The following is a 9,663-nucleotide window of genomic DNA, read 5'->3' as shown; positions in this document are numbered from 1 at the left end:
TCCAGTCATATGGATTTATTCAAAGTCCGGATGAGTCTTGTGTATATAAGAAGTGTAACGGAAACGTGGTGGTATTTCTTGTACTATACGTAGATGATATTTTGTTAATTGGCAACAATGTCAAGGTATTATCAGACGTAAGGGTATGGTTGTCCAAACAATTTGATATGAAGGACTTAGGAGAATGTGCACACATTCTTGGGATCAAAGTTATAAGGGATCGCAAGAAAAGAATGTTGTGTCTGTCCCAAGCTTCATATATAGATACAATCCTTGCTCGTTTTAGCATGCAGGATTCCAAGAAAGGTTTCTTACCTTTTAGACATGGAGTAGCTCTATCTAAAGAGATGTCTCCAAAGACATCAAAAGAGATAGAAGACATGAAAGCGATTCTGCTTCGGTGTAGGAAGCCTAATGTATGCAATGTTATACACGAGACATATCTATTTTGCCGTAGGCATGGTCAGCAGATATCGAGTAAAGGACATTGGACTGGAGTAAAGCATATATTAAAGTACCGAGAAGGACTAGGGATTATATGCTAGTTTACCAAGCGGATGATTTGCTTCCTGTTACACGGATTTTGATTTTCAATCGATAGGGACAATAGTAAGTCTACATCAGGCTATGTGTTTACTTTAGGAGGTGGAGCCATTTCATGGAGGAGTGTTAAGAATGCGTTTTGGACTCAACCATGGAAGTCGAGTATGTGGCAGCATCTAAAGAAGCAGTATGGCTCGGGAACTTTCTAATGGACTTAGATGTGATTCTGGTTTGCCCAAGATCATCACAATTTATTGTGATAATAGCGTGCAGTTGCAAACTCCAAGGAACCACGAGCTCATAAGGCGAGTAAACATATAGAGCGCAAGTACCACCGATACGAGATATCGTGAAGCGAGGAGAAGTTGTCATCGCCAAGATTGCATCACGGATAACCTGGCGATCCTTTCACTAAGGCCCTTCCACCGAGCTTCGATCGGCATGTGGAGGAATGGGAATCAGATGTATGGTAGAAGATATGGCAGCTTAGTCATTAGTATAAGTGGGAGATTGTTGGAGTGTATACCAAAGCCTAAGCTTTGTAAACATTCATTATAAATAAAGAATCACATTTGGTCTAATTATCTACATTTGTTTGTAGTTGTTCATTTAATTTATATTGTAGATAACATAGTATGTGGTGTCACATACGGAAGATGATGTTATCAGTACCTTATAAATTATAACAGTAGCTCACGACCGGAATGGAAAGGAATAAACCATTAGAAGGTCGAGTGTAATTAGGTATTAGTTTATCTTGACTATATAATTACACTAGTACACTCGAGTGTATTGAGTAGGACCATTTGAGGTCATTCCTTATATCGACTTTATAAAGGAACAAAGACCTCGGTTATTATGGAAGTGTGTGCTCTTAATCCTAATATAATAACAAGCACATATGTTTGATATTTATTTCTTTAATTTATCAATGGGTGAGATTTAGTTCGATGAATCAATAAACCCGATAAATTGGGAAATGGTATCACCCATAGTGTGTGTTGTTGATTATAGAAGGAAACTGTGTCCTAGTGATACTAGGTTGATAATGTCCTCAAGAGGAGCTCATAAAAATTGTCATGTTAAACCCTGCAGGTGGATTTAGTCCGACATGATAATAAGGTTGAGTGGTACTACTCTTGGACTTAGATATTAATTAAATGAGTTGTCGAACTCACTTAATTAGTGGACATTCGATATCTTAAACACGTGGAGACTAACACACTCATAATAAGAAGGAGCCCAAAAATGTAATTTGGGATTGGTGCGGTAGTTCAATGATAGTTCTCTAGTGGAATGAATTATCATTGATAAAATTAAGTTGTGTGTTCGGGGCGAACACGGGATGCTTAATTTTATCGGGAGACCAAAACCAATTCCTCCTCTCGGTCCCTATCGTAGCCTCTTATTTATAGAGTACTATACCCACATATACCCACCTAAAGGGGGCCGGCCAAGCTAGCTTGGGAACCAAGCTAGGGCCGGCCTAAGCTTGGGTTTAAGGTGGCCGGCCCTAGCTTGAACCCAAGCTAGTAGGGCCGGCCATAATTAAATAAAAAAGAAATTTAATTTTAGATTTTATTATTATGTGGAAGATATAATTTAAAGAGAATTAAAATTAAAATATCTCTCTTGTAAAATATTTACAAAAGATTAAAGAAAGAGATTAGATCTCTTTCCTTATTTGTAGATTGGAGAGTTTTTTATTTTCTCTTTAAAATTATTCACATGTTAATAAAATTAAAATTATAGATATTTCCTTTTATTAACCATGAAGAGATTTTTAAAGAGAAATTTTATTTTTTAAAATTTCCGGAAACAAATAAGGAAAGTTTTAATTGTTGATTAAAACTTGTCCAATTTGCTTCCTCTTGATGTGGCCGGCCATTAGAGTTTATTTGGGAAATTTTATTTTATTTTTCTCAAATAAATCATGTCAAGGAAATTAAGGAAATTTTATTGTAATTAAATTTCCTAATTTGCCTAGGCCAAGGAATATAAAAGAAGGGGTGAGGGTGCCTTCACAAGAGACAACCTCTATTGTTTTCTCTCCCTTTCTCCTTAGTGTTGTGGCCGGCCATTACCCTCTCCCTCTCTTCCTCTTGTGGTGGCCGAATACTTCATCTCTCTTGGAGTTCTTGTGGTGGCCGGATACTACTTGGAGAAGAAGAAGAAGAAGGAGAGAAAGCTAGCATCTCTTGGAGCTTGGTTAGTATTTTGATTTTCTTCTTTGGTAAAGTTCTTCCTTTGTGGCCGAACCTTGCTTGGAGAAGAAGAAGGTGGTTGGTGGTTTCTCATCTTGGTAGATCGTTTCCCACACAACGTCCGAGGTTAGAAGAGGAATACGGTAGAAGATCAAGAGGTTTTTCTACAAGGTATAACTAGTAATTTCTATTTCCGCATCATGCTAGTTATTTATGGAAATAATACCAAATACAAGAGGCTTACGTTCTAGTATTTCGAATATGTTTTTTCGAAGTTGTGTTCTTTTGTTTCTTTCTTTTCCTTGTGATTTGATTGTTCTCTTTGGTTAACCTAAAGTTATTTTAGGAAATTAAATATTAGCTTTCTATTAAAGGTTTTGTCTAGTCGGTGGTGGTTGCTCCCATATCCAAGAAGGCCATGTGCCTCGCCACGTCAGTATACTGGGAACCTTTTATGGAAATTAATATTTAATGGAATTAATAACTTAAGGAGACTTGGGTCGAACGTGTTAAGTTCCGCAGGAGATCCAAGTCAAAACCTAAAAGAACAAATAGATTAAGTTTTGAATCAAACGTGTTAAGTTCCGCAGGAGATCCAAAATTTAATTTAAAAGAACACATGGTAGCTAGGAAAAGGTTCAGATCTTTGTACAAAATTTTTGTACAGTGGAACCTATAGGCTTTCCGAGTAGCAACCAACAGAGGTAACCCTAGGTAAAGGAAAGTCCTAGTTACGGTTAGGCACGAAGTCCTGATTCGGGGGATTGGGAAAGTCTTGACAGGTCGAGCACTTTGGGTGAAATCCTAGAGTCAGGGACTCTAGGTGAAAATCCTGATGGTTGCAAACCAGGTGGAATTCTAGACGGGTCGTAGAGCGGACTTTCAGCATGAAGACATGAAGTCTTGGACGCTGAGCCAAAGTCCAGACGGTTTGGAAGACCGGTCTGGCAAAAGGTAAACTCTCCTGAGAGAAGTAGGTGAGGACGCGTTCCCCGTAGAGGGAACAGTAGGCGTCGGTTCGACCTAGAGTTTCAATGAAACTCAAAGTCAGAATCGGAAAGTTGGAGGCTGTCAAATTCATATTCTATATACTGTTTATTGCCTGGACTAACTTTATTTTACAGAAAATAAGGAGGCTGGAAAAAGTTGGTCCGGGCGCCCGGGAAACCTTGTCGAGGAGGTTACGCCTGGGCGCGACACCTGGGCAAGCGTCTTCGCGGTCCGGGCGCCTGGAGCTGGTCCAAGCGCTCGGAACCACAAACTTCATCTCTTCGCCACGCTGGAGCATGCTGATTGAACGACCCTATGTCACGGTCCAGGTGCTTGGAAGGGATCCAAGTGCCCAGAACAAGTTATAAAAGTAGCATTCAACCAGAGGCTATAACACAACATTCTAAACCAATTCTGCTTCTGTGCGCTACTCCAATAAAGCCTCTACGATGTCCAAAAGCTCCGATGACGATTCTACTGAAGATTTCATCATACAAAATTATCGGTATTTTTTAATTTTCAAATTACTTGTAATCATTTAAGACTGTACTTGTACTCTTTTCGATTGATTAATATTTACCCATCGAAAGTACTCTCACGTGCAGGCCTTGGAGTAGGAGTCGCCACAGGCTCCGAACCAAGTAAATCTTGACATGTTAGCATTGTTCTTTCTTTCTGTCTTTATTTTGCTGCTTTCTCTCGATTGTTTTAAATGAACGTGAAAGCCACATGCGCTATTCACCCCCCTCTAGTGCAACGATCCTACAATTGGTATCAGAGTGAGGTCGCTTCAAATTAATGAAACCACCATTCAAGCAAACTTTTTTCGTGGTATTAGTTTTTTCTCAAAGTCAATCAGAATCAGTACAGTTGCCTCTTTCTGATTAAGTTTTATCACAATCGAGTTTTCTTCCTTCTTGAAGCTAGTGCAACACCACTTGAGTTCACTTATTTGTTTAATACTTTATTCCGCACCACAAAGCCAAGACCTAGTCTTAGGACAAGTTTCTGTATTATTTTTGTGCAAGATCTCATTTCAATGGCCCACCAAGAAGGCTACAGTACCACACGTCCACCTCTTTTCTCTAGTGAAGATTTCGGCTACTAAAAGAGTCGAATGGAGTACCATCTCAAGATCCAAGTGGAAATATGGATCATAATCCAAATCGGATTCACATTTCCTACAGAAGACGGATCACTCATCCCTTGCGATAAGTGGGATGCACCAACAAGAAAGAAGATCGAGGTGGATGCAAAAGCAACATGCACTCTACAATGCAGACTAATCAAAGAAGAGCTGAATCGAGTCAGCCCATTTATAAGCGTCAAAAACTTATAGGAGAAGCTAATCGAACTGCATAAAAGGACTTCCGACATCAAGGTAAGTAAGCGTGATTTGATATTAAATAAACTATATAATATAAAAAAAATACAAGAAGATCAATCGCTCGGATCTAAGACCTACTCAACGGTCTCCATGCAAGCGGTCAGAAGGTGGAAAATCATGATATGATAAGGTATGCCCTTAACACGTTTCCAAGGAACACTTCATGGACATTTATGGTAGATGCTTACAAAGTTTCTAAGGATCTGTCTTAGATTATATTAGATGAATTATTTTCTAAATTCGAACTTCACGAATAGACTAATGCACTGCCAGTCAAGAAGGGTATTGCTTTGGTCGCAAGTACAAACAGAGCGAGGGAACCAAAATCCAAGCATCGGATTGAACCCGAGTCTGAAGATGAATTAGACTCTGAATAAGACGAAATCACCGCCGAACTAGTCAAACTAGTTTGGAGAGCACTTAAGAAGAAGAAGGTGACTCAATCAAACTCGAAGGCCAGGACTTACTTGCTACGGCTGCAACCAGAAGGGACGCTAAAAGCCTGAATGTCCAAACCAGAAGCAAGGAAGAAGGAAGAAGGAAGGCGTTGAAGGCAACGTGGTCCAAATCCTCGGAAGATTCTGACGAAGAACACAAACAAACAAGCTTCCTTGATCTACCAGTACAAGCATACGTTATTGAAACAGAGTCCGAATCTGAAGCCGGAGTTGAATCAGAAACAGAGTCCTAAAGAAGCCATGGATCTGTATCCATTACTGGTACTCAAGTCGATGATTTATATAATTTTATTTCATATTTATTAAGGAAGTTGGCCAAATCCAACGTCTGGGTTAAATCACTTCTAAAGGAGATACTAGCCCTTAAGGAAGTAACTAACCCAAGCTCCTTGACTGAATCCTTTCAAACTGGAACTTTAACTCAAGTCTAACCACTTGAGGAAGAAAATTCTAGTCTGAAAAGTCAAGTCAAGGAATTGAAGGATACATTAGAATGGTTCACCTTGGATTCCAAGAATCTTGATCTGATTCTTGGAAAACAAAGAGTTGTATACAATCGATCTGGACTTGAATATAAGGCTAAACACAAATTTAAATCATATTTATCTCTTGTAAATCGATCAAATAGAAACTTAGTCCATGCATGCGTCCTCAAGTCTAACCTAACTAATCAAGTTGAACTTGATCAATATTGGATCCCCAAGGATCAAATCCATTACCTTGATAGACCTTATTGAGGCTATGATCCATGGGGAGCCAATAAAAGAACCATTATTGTTATTAAATAGACTTATTTGATATTTAATTTACTGACTTTTCCTTTACATGCGTAGATTAGGATAGATAAGGACTTACGCTTGATTCACACTTGACTAGTTAGACCTAGGATTTTCAGAAAGAAAATTAAATATTTGATTTCTTTAAAAGGCTTTGTCTAGAAGTGGTTGATGATCCAATACCCAAGAAGACCTAGTGCCTCGCCACAGTCTGAAAGTCAATTATTGAAATAAATATTTAATTAATTAACTGTTAAAACTTAGTCTAACTCAAATGTAAATCAATCTTTAGATATTAATTAAAATTGAAGGTAAAATTAACTATCTCACAAAACCCATAAAATTCCTTGATTGAAAATCTAGAAAATGGTGAGATTGACGTATGTTTAAAATAAAAAGAAGTTAACCAAACTCAAATTAATTAAACTCAATTCAATTAAGTTAACTTAATTAAAATTTAACTAAAATTAATTCAATTTAATTAACCTAAGTCACTTTAATTAATTTTAAAATATAATTAATTTCAAAAGTACTTTAAAATATACCCAAATTAATTAAACTCAATTCAATTAAGTTAACTTAATTAAAATTTAACTAAAATTAATTAAATTTAATTAACCTAAGTCACTTTAATTAATTTTAAAATATAATTAATTTCAAAAGTACTTTAAACTATAATTAATTTCAAAAGAATAATTAATTCCATGATCCTAATAATTTTAAAAATATAATTAATTAATTTCAAAACAAACTTTAAAAATGCTTAATTATTTTCAAAACATCATTAAAATTTTAAAATTTAAACTTAGTTATTCTTCAAATTAAAATTTAAACTTAAAATTTTAAATTTAATTTGTTTTGATATTCAAAATTAAATTATAGGGGAAGGTAACCCTAGGTCCTAGAAGAGGTAAGCCTAGGTAAAGGAAAGTGCTAGCTGCAATTAGGCACGAAGTCTTGATCCAGAGGATTGGACGAAATATTGGTAGGTCGAGCACTTTGGGAGAAATCTTAGAGTCGGGGATTCTAGGTGAAAATCCTGGTAGTCGCGGACCAGGTGAAAGTTTGGACGGGTCGTGGAGCGAACGATTAGTATGAAGACCTAAAATCTTGGATGCTGAGCAAAAGTCCAGACGGTCTAGAGGACCGGTCTGGTAAAAGGTAAACTCTCCTGAGAGGAGTAGGTGAGGGCGTGTTCCTCGAAGAGGGAACAGTAGGCGTCGGTTCGACGTAGAGTTTCAGTGAAACTCAAAGTCAGAACCGGACAGTTAGATGTTGTCAAATTCATATTCTATATATTATTTATTGCCTGAACTAACTTTATTTTGTAGAAAATAAGGAGACTAGAAAAAGTTTGTATGGGCGCTCGGAGCTAGTCCGGGCACCCAGGAAATCTTGCCAAGGAGGTTAGGCCTGGGGCGAGGCGCCTGGGTAGGCATCTTCGCGGTCCGAGCGCCCGGAGCTGGTCCAGACGCTCGGAACCACAAACTTCATCTCTTCGCCACGCTGGAGCACGCTGATTGGACAACCCTACATCACGGTCCAAGCGCCCGGAAGGGATCTAGGCGCCCAGAATAAAAGTAGCATTTGACCAGAGGCTATAACACAACATTCTAAGCAACTTCTGCTTCTGTGCGTTGCTCCAATAAAGCCTCTACGATGCCCAAAAGTTCTGACGACGATTCTACTAAAGATTTCATCCTACAAAGTTGTCGGTATTTTTTAATTTTCAAATTATTTGTAATCATTTAAGACTATACTTGTACTCTTTCCGATTGATTATTATTTACCCATCAAAAGCACTCTTACGTGCGGACCTTAGAGTAAGAGTCGTCACAGGCTTCGAACCAAGTAAATCTTGGCGTGTTAGCATTGCTCTTTCTTTCTATCTTTATTCCGCTACTTTCTCTCAATTGTTTTAAATGAATGTGAAAGCGATGTGCGCTATTCACCCCCCCCCCCCTCCGCCCTAGCGCAATGATCCTACACAATCGATTAGGAGTTTTCTTTGTGAACACAGAGGCATTTCAAATTGATTCACTGATAGATTGGGGCATTACCAATTGATTGGAAGGTGTTCTTCGAGAGCACAGAAAGCTTCCAAATTGATTGACAAATCGATTTGACTTGTTAATCGATCGAATCAATCGATTAGCAGAAATTTCGCGAGGAAATAGAAGGTTTCCAAATCGATTGCTTAATCGATAAAAATGCTTGGAACTCCTAACCAATCAATTAGTGGCGATCAAAAAGCAAAGAAACGACCCAATTCTAAAGCGTTTAAAAAGAGGCTTAGTGCATGAGGAGAAACCACTATTCCATTATTATTCTTCTACTCATCTCAATGTTAAGCTTCCATCTACAAGATCTTCAAGCAACTAAGAAAAGGAAGCCTAAGCCAAAAACTGTAATCTCTCTCTTTTTTTCTACTATTGCTATTTCATTGGGGGAGCTTTGTAATCTTGTTGTAAAAAGGTTTCTCCATCATCGATGTTGTTTTGAGAAGGAGAGTTCATAGTGAAAGTTATGATTGCTGGTGTTGACCTTTGGATTAGTTACCTCAAGGAGGTGAATACCAAGTAAATCAAGGTGTTAGCATTGTGATTTGTTTAGCTTCAATTATTTGCTTCAAAATCAAGAAGAAGAATCGAAGCAAGTTATTCACCCCGCCCCCCCCCTCTTAGCTCTCAAATGTCCTAACAAGTGGTATCAAAACAAGATTGCTTTGGATGAATCACATCCAAGGGAGTAAAAGTCTAGAGCTGCAAAGATGCTTTTGGAAGGTCATAGTACTACAAGACCACCTTATTACGAAGGAAACAACTTTACCTATTAGAAGAGTCGTATGGAGAATTACCTCATGACTAAAATCGATAACTGGTTCTTTATGACTGAGGGCTTCGTTGTGCCAAATTCGGAAGATGGAAAATTTTGGAATCCTCTCAATGGTCTATTTCACAAAAGTGGAAGGCACAAGCAAATGCTAAGATTACTATAACCCTTCAATGTGGACCAAGTTTGGAGCAACTCAACAAAGTTTGTCCATTCAAGAGTGTTAAAGAGTTGTGGGGCAAACTCATTGAGCTAAATAAAGGCACAAAGGACTCAAGAATCACAAAGATGAACCTTTTAATAAACCAAATGCAAAATTTCATCATGAAGGAGGAAAAATTGTAAATCAATTACATGGGAGATTCAAGGAACTTCTAAATGGTCTCCGTTCGGTTGGAGAAAGTGTGGAGAATCGAGATCTTATAAAGTATGCTCTTAAATTTTTCCCAAGAAACTCACTATGGTCATTAATG

This window comes from Zingiber officinale, chromosome 7B (genome assembly GCF_018446385.1).
Source record: "Zingiber officinale cultivar Zhangliang chromosome 7B, Zo_v1.1, whole genome shotgun sequence".
NCBI lineage: Eukaryota > Viridiplantae > Streptophyta > Magnoliopsida > Zingiberales > Zingiberaceae > Zingiber > Zingiber officinale.
This window is presented reverse-complemented; position numbering follows the sequence as displayed.